Source organism: Bubalus kerabau, chromosome 2, assembly GCF_029407905.1.
Source record: "Bubalus kerabau isolate K-KA32 ecotype Philippines breed swamp buffalo chromosome 2, PCC_UOA_SB_1v2, whole genome shotgun sequence".
NCBI lineage: Eukaryota > Metazoa > Chordata > Mammalia > Artiodactyla > Bovidae > Bubalus > Bubalus kerabau.
The window spans coordinates 182,702,456-182,714,735 of NC_073625.1; the positions used below are offsets into that span (position 1 = coordinate 182,702,456).

General features: G+C 40.4%; 1 protein-coding gene across 6 annotated transcripts in view; it reads right to left on the reverse strand.

Annotated features, from left to right (window-relative positions):
• Positions 1 to 12,280, reverse strand: part of TMEM108 (transmembrane protein 108) — a 409,024-nt gene that overhangs the window by 376,266 nt on the left and 20,478 nt on the right. The window contains exon 3 of one of the 6 annotated variants that reach the window (XM_055569673.1): positions 9,433 to 9,520. The exons of the other annotated variants lie outside the window; for them this stretch is intronic. The gene's annotated coding sequence lies outside the window, so the exon portion shown is untranslated. The remainder of the gene's footprint in view (positions 1 to 9,432; positions 9,521 to 12,280) is intronic. 6 annotated transcript variants of the gene reach the window in all.

A 12,280-nucleotide genomic window follows, 5' to 3' on the forward strand; every position in this document is an offset into this window, starting at 1 on the left:
GTAGTAGAAGCCCTGAGGCTCAGATTTGAGCTGTTTCTGTTAGCTTTAAGTGTGAGCTCTCCCACATCCTAGCAACAGCACCCTTGCCCCAGAGGGGAACAGTCTGGTACAAGAAGGACCCAAGCAGGCTCTCAGCATGTGAAGTTCTTGGCATGTGATGGGGTGCAGGCTGTGGAGGTCCAGCCATAGAGTTTGGGCTCTTCTGACACACTGCCTATGCAAATGCCAGTGATAGCTGTCCCTGACCTGCTGAGACGTCACTTTGGGTCTGGACCACCTCTGGAACTAACAGTCAAGCTCTTTCCTTGGCCATAATAACCATCACTCCACTGTGGAGCTGTGACATGATATAATAAGTGGTGCTGGAGCATTTGTTCTGCTCAGGCTGGGGCATGTACCCAGATGGTCAAAGGAAACTGGCAGCCACTTGTGCAGTTTCAGTCTGCCATCCTTGACCTGCCTTGGGAGCAACCAAGTGGGTGTGCACTCCTCAGGAGCGGAGGCCAGGCTTCCAACAGCCCTCCTATTAGTCTCACTGGTCCTCCGACGAATGAAGAGTGTTTGTCTTCCCTGTGTCGGACCGCAGGACTGGAGCGTCCAATATGTAGCTCAAATCATTTACTCCCCAAGGAGTACCTCTGCCCTTAAAATCTTCCTTTTCCTCAGAGTTCCCTCCCTGGGGCACATTTCTCTTCCTGTCTTACCCAACTCCATGTGGATCTTTCTGACAACCTTGGTTGTACAGGAATCTTTCTTCCAGGATCCAGTTGGTTTTCAATAAGAACTGTTCCATATGTAGATGTATTTTTTATGTGTTTGTCGGGGGAAGTGAATTCCACATCCTCCTATCCCACCAACCTTGATCTTCCCTCTTATCATAGAAGCTCTCAATTAAGGAATATGACCCTGTGTTGAGGCCCTTTCACTTTTTCATCAAGAATGGTTTGTTTACAGAGCGTGTTATAAAAAATGGATTTCATCTGTATAAACTAGAGCTTAGAAAATGTCAAAACTAGGTTAGAGGTGGAGAGATTAGGCTTAAGCCACCAAGAGATGACAAAATTACACATTCCCCTCCCTGAGCTTATTTTTATTTCCTAAGACATAGTTTCCTAAACATGGTTGTTTTCTCTATGAGGAAAAAGATTTAAAACTGGCAAAATGCAACTACATTTACAGCAAGCTTAATGTACATACCTAGTTGGAAAAATGCAACGTTCTGGCTAATTGAAAATTCTGTTAGCTAAGAGTCAGGGTGTCTCCATGGCTGATTCATGTCAATGTATGGCAAAAATCACCACAATACTGTAAAGTAATTAGCCTCCAATTAAAATAAATTAATTAATTTTAAAAAAGAGTCAAGGTTCTCTTTGTATATGCGGGTATATCCTGTGTAGGAACATGCCTGTGTGTGTGTACCTGTACACGTGTATATTTGTACATTTCCTTACACATTTGGATTTGGATTGCTAGCAAACACAGAATTAGAAAAGAATATACAATACTAAATAATACACTGACCATAGTTTAATTTATTCAATAAATATACATTGAACACATTTACATTCATTTAAACATCATATCATTGCGGCTTTACCATCTAGCACGCCCCAAAGGGTGAGATCATTTTCCCAAAGTCAGTGTGTGAGACATAAAAGGTCTTGTCCTGCTTTCTAAATGTTTATTGCCTGGCAGGGATCTGATTTAACTTTTCTATTTCAGGACTTCCAGAATCTTGCAGGGACTAAACTATGATCAAGACTATTGCAGATATAAGGAAGTGTCAATGCAAAGTTGGAAAAAATGCCAGAAAATCAGCTTGCGTTGTGTTTACTGTTTACATATCATCTAATGGATCTGTAGGAGAGATTTCTTTTTAAGGAGGGAAGGGGTACCTTTAAAATCATGATTTCATTAGTGCCATCTTCCCCTGCTTCAGTCCATCGTCAAAACCGCTACCATATACTGTAATTTGCCACGAGAAAAATTAGTTTCCTTCTCTAATCAAACTTTATATTCATGTTTGTTCCCTCCCTTTGTTTTGAAATCTATGATTAATTTATGAGAAGTCCCCTTACATACAAAGTAGACCTTTAGAAGAGAAATGTTAAAAAAACTCAAATGTTTCATGAAATGTCATTTCTGTGTGATATCCTTGTAAAGGTAGCAGGATTCTAGAAAGAGGAGTTAGAATTAAAATTAGCTCCTTTTGATAAATCTCTCTTGGATCTCTTCCTGTGAGAATTAAGACACTACCATATGTCCACAGGTAGACAATCAGGACTTATCAAGGAGTTCATTTTGGATTTTAAATCCAGCGCTTACAAAGAGTTAAACACAAATTAATTTTCCCAAAATAGATTACTTAAAGTTCAGTTCATACATTTAGTTGTTTAGTTTCTTTTGGCTTGTACTATGGAATATTTTTGGATTACCCAGAAGACAGAACTGATGCCCTTGAGGTTAGCAAAAGTGATCCCTGGTTTTAAGCCAAATGCCTTCTTGCAGACAGTATCTGAGCAGAGTCCTATAGGCACATCTCAATGCTTTGCCCTCAGACTAGCACCCACTACAGCCTCATCTGTCCAGACATAGCAGTGCAAATGGGTAAGTGGAAAGGAAAGAAAAAAGAAAGAATGAGGGCTCTTTATCAGGCACAAAGTGATTAGCAGAAATATGTCATAGCCAAAGGGATGTTATATATGAAATAAGTGATTCACAAAGCTGAATAAAGCAGAACAGCCTTCATGTTCCTCTGCAGCTCTTTACCCTTCCCGAGGCAGGAATAAGAATGAGCTGAGTGCTCAGAATTAAGATAGTCCCTCCTCTAGTCTAGTGGTAAAGAATCCACCTGTGAATGCAGGAGACCTAAGGGACATGGGTTTGATCCCTGGGTCAGGAGGATCTCCAGGAGGAGAGCATGGCAACCCACACTGATAGTCTTGCCTGGAGAATGCCATGGACAGAGGCCCTGGAGGACTACAGTCCACGGGGTCACAGAGTCAGTCACAAATGAAGTGTCTTAGCATGCATGCACGCACTCGTCTAGCTGGGGTTAAACGGGAGCCCTCTGTGTTTGGTATATGACCCCTCAAGCAGGAATCTGTCTGGAGACCCAGAACTCTGGATGCTCTAATATCCACACTACCTGCCTCCCAACCCACTCCCTATACTTAAAGCCTCAGGACTATCAGGACTCATTTCATTACACCTTTTACTCCTATTGACAACAGACACAATGAGATGCCCAGGTCACCTCTCATTCCTCCAATTTTTATACCCAAACAGCCTCTTTCATACTTCTTTCTTGACCTTCTATCTCCCCTCCTTCTCAGTGTCTGATGCCCTTTTTCTGTGCTCTCTGGGACTCACAGGCAGACATCAGGAAGACCCCCTTCCTTCTGAATGCTCCCTCTGTCTTTCTACCTGGCTGTTCCCTGAGAACACTACTCCCCAACTCCAGCCCTCACAAGTGGTATCTATTTTCTCCCACATTCTCAAACCACAGGGCTTAGAGGTAGGGTGGAGGTCCTACTGCTTCTCTTTACCACACCTGGCCCACTGCCCTTCCTCTCCTCTTCCATAAAAACTCTTGAGTTCTGAATCATACAAAATCAGACTGTACCACCCACTCCCCCAAAGTCGAGGAAGAAATGGCTTCCTGGCACCCTGTCACACTCCACCACTATGGTGGCCATGATTCTAGGTGAATTCAGTGTCCACACAGATGAGCTTTCTTATCCCCCACTTCTCTACCCTCCACCCTAACTCCAAGAACACATACCAGTTCTTAACTGAAATTCCTCCACATTCATCTCCAACCACCACCATCCTGTCAGTTTCCCACTTCTGGTACCCCAACTCCAGCAACCTCAATGAGACCTGATAACCACTTCTCACTTTCCATCAGCCTCCTCTTGTCTGGCCTCACCTCCTTCACCAGTGTAAATTCCACGTTCAATTGTCAGAACCATTCCCTCCCTGAGTGAAAACTCCTCCTGCTCTCACAGGGACCTGCTCACTTGGTAAAGCCACACCCTGGTTGACTTCCTCTCTCCACTCTTTCACACACAGGCCCAGAGAAGAAAGTCACAGAATTCTGCTAAATGCTATTACTCTAAATCTAAGATCTCCAGCGAGCCCTCAGCATGCCTCAAGGGACTGGCTAAAGTCCTCAAAAGTGTTCTGTCTCATCTTTCTTCTCCCTGAATCCATAGGGGCTTGATATATCTTTGCAAAAATGAACTGGCATTAATGTCACCAGAATTTAGAATGAAACAAATTTAATTCTGTGAAAGTAAGTTTCACATGAGACTTGTTTTAAGTTTGTCAGGCAATATACACATCCTGAGTTAGAAAATGCTTACAAAGATTTCCCTTAGCACAAATTCCCATAAAAGTAAAAGAGGAGATTGGATGACAGAGCACATTAACCAACTTCCCTTAAAACAGATTCTTTGAAAATCTCCTAGCTCTTGGCCCAAAAGAATGTCCTTTAGCAACAGATAGATGTTTTTACATTCTAAGCCCACAGAAAAGTAAAAGTTTTAAATAATGAGATGTTAATGGAGAATTAATAAAATTACCAAAAACTCTAAAAAAGTTTCATGGCTCTTATTTCTGCCTTCACTCAAGAGTCTATGATTTTCCAATATGGAAAAATAATATGACGATGCTAGAGGAAACCATCCATCTCAGAGAAATAAAAATTGGATGAAGGAATGACTAAGCACTCATTTTACTTGCAAAGTGAATAAATGACCTTTTCACCTAGAATATGCATCCTGATTTTCCAGCACTGCCATGAAGAAGAATCAGGGTCCATGATTTAAATTGTAGGTGGTTACAATACCTAACAAAGCCAATGAAAGAAATTGCTAGCTCCCTTTAAAAGTAAGTGTCAAAACTAGTAGCAACATTCACTTAAATGATTCTGGAGGTCCATAAAATTGTGTCAAAATATCTCTTTCAAAGTGAAGCACTCACTGATTTTCCTTTCACGAGTGGGTAAACATTCAAGGTAAAATGACAAATTTGAATACACATGCCATCCATCGTAAAAGCTCTCCTTTGCAGATACTTATATATTCCAGGCCAATGAACTGCATACCTACTGAATAACATGTCATTTTAGAATTATGCTAGACTTTAAGTTCCTAGGCACAAAGACACTCATTTGTATCCTTAACACTTCATGTCTGGGTGTATACAAAGTTGAACTTAATAGATGTTCTATAAAAACAATCCTTTCTGCCCACTAACATGCTACGTTGTTTGGATGGTGCTACAAACACTTGATCAGTAGAATCAAGCAGGTTTTAAATATTGTTAGGAATTTTAATGAGGCACGCTCATTTTATAACCATATAAATCACACAGAAAAACTACAAAATAAAATCACTTGGAAAAAACACTGCTGCTGCTGCTAAGTCGCTTCAGTAGTGTCCGACTCTGTGCGACCCCATAGACGGCAGCCCACCAGGCTCCGCCGTCCCTAGGATTCTCCAGGCAAGAACACTGGAGTGGGTTGCCATTTCCTTCTCCAATGCATGAAGTGAAAAATGAAAGTGAAGTCGCTCAGTCATGTCCGACTCTTCGCGACCCCACGGACTGCAGCCTACCAGGCTCCTCCATCCATGGGATTTTCCAGGCAAGAGTACTGGAGTGGGGTGCCATCGCCTTCTCTGACACTACTAAGATGTTATTCAATAGTCCTTCTGCCCAAGTGCTTAGTCGCTCAGTTGTGTCTTTGCAACCCCTGGGACTGTAGCCCATCAGGCTCTTCTGTCGATAGGATTTTTCAGGCTAGAATACTGAAGTGGGTCGCCATTTTCTCCTCCAGGCATCTTCCTGACCCAGGGATCAATTTGTGTCTCCTGTATTTCCTGCACTGCAGGCAGATTCTTTACCCACTGAACCATTGGGGAAGCCCTTTCTGCTCAAGTACATATATAAAAACAATTTTATATAAAGGGACTCATATTACTTAAGCTTTCCTGTGATCATAATTATTTTAACCTAAATTTAACTTGCTAATTTGCCAGATAGCTTCCCATAAAAATAAAGTATTTTTTAATTGAAGTGTAATTTACATACTATACTACATTAGTTATGTTAGAACATAGTGATTTGATATTTTTATACATTACAAAATTATCTCCACAATGAGACTAGTTACCCTCTGTCACCATACAAAGTGATTACAATTTTATTGACAATATTCCCCATGCTGTACATTTCATCCCCATGACTCATTTTATAACTGGAAGTTTGGACCTCTTAATCTCCCTCACCTATTTCAGTTACCCTGCCACCTTCCTCCCATTGGGGCTCATAAAGTTTATTCTCTGTATCTATGACTCTGTTTCCAAATGATTTGGTAATTTTTTTTTTTAGATTATAAATATTTAGTGAAATCACATAGTATTTGTCTTTCTCTCACCTATTTCACTTAGCATAACATCCTCTAGGTCCATTCCTTTTATCACAAATGACAAGATTCCATTTTTATGGCTGAGTAATATTCCATTGTGTGTATGTATATGTGTCTTTTTTATCCATTCATCTATTAATGGACATTTCAATTACTTCCATGTCTTTGCTATCGTAAATAATGTTGCTATGAACATCAGGGTGCATGTATCTTTTTGAATTAATGTTTTTGTTTCCTTTGGATATATATTCATGAGTAGAATTTCTGGATCATATGATAAGTATAGATTTTAAAGAAACCTTCATACTATTTTTCATAGTGATTATACCAATTTATAGTCTTATCAACAGTGTACAAGGGTTCCCCTTTCTCCACATCCTGGCCAATATTTGTTCCTTGCTGCCTTTTTGATGACAGTCATTCTGACAGGTGTGAGGTTTTGTGATTTCCATTTTCATTTCCCTTATGATTAGTGATGTTGAGCATCTTTTCATATTTCTGTTGGCCATCTACATGGCTTTTTTGGAAAAGTCTCCAATCAGATCTGTCCATTTTTTAAGACAGATTTTTGTTTTTTTTTATGTTGAGTTGTATAAGTTCTCTGTATATTTTGGATATGAATCCCATTATAGGATATATTACTTACAAACCTCTTCTCCCATTCAGTAGTCTGTCTTTTCATTTTGTTAATAGTTTCCTTCACAGAGAAAAGCTTTCGAGTTTTGTTGTTGTGTTGTGTTAGTCACTCAGTCATGTCTGACTCTTTGAAACACCATGGACTGTAGCCTTCCAGGCTCCTCTGTTCATGGAATTCTCTAGGCAAGAATATTGGAGTGGATTGCCATTCCCTTCTCCAGGGGATTTTCCCAACCCAAGGATCGAATCTAGGTCTCCCGCACTGCAGGAGGATTCTCTACCACCTGAGCCACCAAGAAAGCCATGAGTTTGATCTAGACCAATTTGTTTACTATGGCTTTTGTTTCTCTTGCCTGAGGAGGCAGATCAAAAGACATATTGGTAATATTGCCTATGTTTTCCTCTAGAAGTTTTTGGCTTCAGGTCTCATATTTCAGTCTTTAATTCATTTGAGTTTATTTTTGCACATAGTATAAGAAAAAAGTCCAGTTTGACTCTTTAGCATGTCAAAAAAGCTGTCCATTTTTCTTGACATTGTTTTTTGAAGAGGCTTTCTTTTCCCCATTATATATCCTTGCCTCTTTTGCCAAAGATTAAGTGACCATATACATATGGCTTCATTTCCGGGCTTTCTGTTCAGAACTGTGTTATTTTTAATGGCTATATAGTATTCCATGGTAGACATTTAGTGACATGTCTCCTACTAATGGATACTTAGGTTATTTCTAGTTTTTTCTTATCAAATACAAACCTACAGTGGGTATCCCTGAGAATGCATCTATGCTATGAAACAAAGGTTGTAACAACAGAGACCCAACCAACCAACTGGTTATAACAACACTGACCCAAGCCCTCCAGAAATCCTCACTCTTGCCAACACCATTATGCTATTGAAACACATTGCCAATGTGTTTCTACTTGCATGTAAGAGACATTAACAATAAACATGCTCTAAATATTTCAGTTAGTCACATCTTTCAATCTTGTTTATAGTGATTTTTTGTCATATATAAGTTTTATTATACTATGAAAGAATAATTTTTTAAACAATTTCTGATTTTCATGACACATATGGAAAGATTCTATCACTCCAAACTTTTTAAAATCAGTATTTTCTGCTAGTACCATTATTCTTAACCATTTTGTGATGAGAACCCTGTTTGAGAATCTGATGAATCCAGAACCACCCAGAAAAAAAGCCTTTAAATGTAAACATTTTGCAGATTATTTCACACAGTTCAAGCCTTCATTAACCTGATATGTGATCTTGTGGTAATCATATTTTATGCATTTCTCTGCAAACTAACATGGAATGATAAATTTTCAAAATACTCACTATATCTATAGGTTAAGTGGGCCCCTTTCTACTATCTTTCTTCTCAAGGGCTTCATTCCCACTACCTTGGTCTTCTTCCCATGCATCTTACACAAAAATACTTGTGAGTAAATATGAGAAGAATTCTCTTTAGGATTTGCCAGTTGCCATCTCTGGCCAAGCCCAGATATGTAATGAGCTTTGAAGAGTTAAGAAAAACTGGTAAAAAGATCCCTTTCCAACTTCTTGGGATCATCTCAGAGAGCCCCTGAAGTTTATTTTGAAATTTTTATTAAATTCTTATTATCACTTATTGTTTAGCTATTCTCAATTTTTATAATTCCTGAGCCCTTAATTTTTACCACCCTGTAGAATAAATTTTAAAATCTCCTAATAAGTTAGGGGAAATTAAATAAAACTTAAAAGTTATGAAGAAGATAAGTTATCACAGGATCAAAAGTTGCTTCAGTTGTGTCTGACTCTGTGTGAACCCACCTGGCAGCCACCAGGCTCCCCCGTCCCTGGGATTCTCCAGGCAAGAACACTGGAGTGGGTTGCCATTTCCTTCTCCAATGCATGAAAGTGAAAAGTGAAAGTGAAGTCGCTCAGTCGTGTCTGACTCTTGGTGACCCCATGGACTGCAGCCTACTAGGCTCCTCCACTGTATATTGCTTCACACATGGCAAGGAAAGAAAAAATACACAAGCCTTTCTCATCAAAATGTAAGCTATTTATATAATAGCTAAATGGTATGTACTCAATGAAATTCAGAAGATTAAAGTACTTTAACAATGAGGGCTTTCACATAATTGTCACAAAATTCAGAGGAATAAACCTGGGTTACAGGCAAACCTCTGCTAAGAAATCTGGGTAGAAACCTGGGTTACAGGCTGAGCTCTGCTACACAGGAGCTACTGACTGGCTTTGGGCAAGTACTTCCTTTCTCTGGATTGATAATCCCCAGTTTAAACCTTACATTCTCACAAAAGCCTCCCTGGACCCTAAGGCAGCTTCCCAGTGGTGGGCTTCTGGAGTTCCCAGTACTTACAGCTTTCAGATTTAATCATCTGTTCATTGCCTATCCTCTCCACTTGACAGTAAGTTCCACCTCTATATTCACCTCAGATCTCCTGCTCCTGGTACAAAATAGAGGGAAGAATTAAGAAATAACTGAATCAATAAACTGATCCAAAAAAGAGGTAGACCAGAAGACCTCTAAGGTGTGCTTAGATCTTAATGTATTAAAGGCATTTCTTCCTGTTGAATGCTATAAATGCTTGGGTTTAATTAGGTTAAAACATTTATGGATCACCTAATTTGAATAAAGTCTTATACTTGGTCGATAGGGAGAAAAAGGGTAGCCAAGGATGCATGAGAAATAGGTCTTGTCCCTGCCCTTCAAAGAAATGGGTTTGGCTAAGGAAAAAAGACTACATTAAACAACAAAGGACAAAGGAATAGGACAACTTAAATGAAAACAAAAATAACAGAGTAAGATATGACTAAGAGGAGCTGGATGGACTCTTAATTATTAAAGTACATGACACAGAAGTGAACTGAGTCCTCTGTAACCACACAGAAAATTCCATCTTCTGGTAGTTAAGGAAATCTCTTAAGTTAAAAGTGAGGCTCATGTTCCTGAAACAGGGTTACAAGAGACAAGTAAGATTCAGCTCAACAACAGATGAAGTCTGATATGACCAAATCAATCCTACTGCAGACAGCTTTGGAGGCATTCACAGTTTCACCCACCTGGAAAAATAAATGCCATTCCAGGGAGAAACAAGCAAGTGGACATTGAGAAAATACATTAAAATGGTAATGAAGCTCCCCTGGTGGCTCAGACAGTAAAGAATCTGCCTGCAATGCAGAAGACTCAGATTCAATTCCTGGGTCATAAAGATCCCCTGGAGAAGGGAATTTCTACCCACTCCAGTATTTTTGCTCAGAGAATTTTTTGGATAGAGGAGGCTGGTGGCGTACAGTCCATGGGGTCACAAAGAGTCAGACACAGCTGAGCGACTAACACACACACAAACGGGAATGAATAAGATAGGCTACAAACTACTAACGCCATGCAAACCCCCTTTTTCGAGACCCTACCCATGTGCCTCCTGTAGGGTAGGTCATGCAAAGAATGCACAAGAAGTTCCTGGCAGGGTCCACGCTTGAGGAGACCTCACTGTCTAACTCCAGAGACAAATAAGTAAATGAGGAAAAAATTCCAATTAGTAACAAAGTCTCCTAGTTCCAAAATGTGGCCTCAAATTATAATGCCCAAAGAAGCAAAGCTAGATGAGCAGGAAGGCCTGGAGTGGAGCTGGGAAACAGGGCTTTGCCCTTGGTACTTCTTGGTCTCTTCTTGTTGGGCCTCTCACCCCTGAGGATTATCCCTCTCCCATCTTCTCCACCCTGGGAAGAAAGGTGGTGGGCACAAGGGAGCAGCCCCAACATTTAGTGGTCTGCCCAGCTGCAAAGGGAGGAAACCCAGGCAGACAGGCTGTGGCACGGAGGGCACACCTGCAAGTGGTGATTCTGAGGGCCGCGCAGGATGTGCCTGGAATTTTTTTTTTTTTCAACTACAATTTTATTTTATTTTTAAACTTTACAAAATTGTATTAGTTTTGCCAAATATCAAAGATGGGAGTTCTTTTTCCTTCCTCAGCAACAAACCCACAGTGGGGCTATCACCCTCCCAAGGCAAGATCTAATCACATCTGCTCTTCTTCCTAAATTCTGAGAGAACAAGGGAGAGCTTCCAGTAGGAGAAAGTTCTCATTAGCTCACAGGCAGGAAATTGAGAGGTTTTTTTAAAACTGAAGAAAGAGTAGGAGACTCAACCTAACACAGGCACAAAGAGGCCACGTATCAGCTGCTATACACCTCATCTTCCCGTTGCTGTTCTCATCCAAGTGCCCATAATTTAAAAAACTAAAAATCAACAGTTTAAAAGAAAATCCAGCTTGATTAGAGGCTATATATTTCTTGCTTCCTCAAACTATGAATAACTATGTGAGGAAGAACACATGGCCGAAAACACTGGTTTTTCCCCTTCAGGAGGATTAACAAGCAACTTCATGCAATAGAGTCTCCCAGTTTATTGTTACCACCCTCCCTTTCTGTCACCCTAAACAGACACACAGGCACTTCCTCCATCAGTGCTCATGGAGAGAAGAGGGTGGGAGGCTCCTGCTGCATGCCTATAATATTTATCCATTCAAAGAATACACTAGATAATCTTTCAGGTTATGAGCCCCCCAAAACCCCAAACAAACAATTCTATCACAAATCTTCTCCAAAATGAGGATCTGGAAAGAAAAATTCAATCGTCCGTAGGTATCTGCTGGGGAATTGGACCCAGCTAATTCCCCAGTAGATACCAAAAGTTGCAGGTGCTCCAGCCCCTTATATAAAACATCAGTGTTGAGGTAATCTCTAGATTACTTATGTTACCTAACATAATGTAAATACTATCTGCTGCTGCTGCTGCTAAGTCGCTTCAGTCGTGTCCGACTCTGTGCAACCCCATAGACGGCAGCCCACCAGGCTCTGCCATCCCTGGGATTCTCCAGGCAAGAACACTGGAGTGGGTTGCCATTTCCTTCTCCAATGCATGAAAGTGAAAAGTGAAAGTGAAGTCGCTCAGTCGTGTCCAACTCGTCGCGACCCCATGGACTGCAACCCACCAGGTTCCTTCGTCCATGGGATTTTCCGGGCAAGAGTACTGGAGTGGGTTGCCACTGCCTTCTCCAAAATACTATCTAAATTGTTATAAATACAATGTAAATGCCATGTAAATAGTTGCCAGTGCAGCAAATTCAAGTTTTCCCTTTTTTGGAACTTTGTGTAACTTCTTTTCTCAAATATCTTCTATCTACAGTTTATTGAATCGTGGA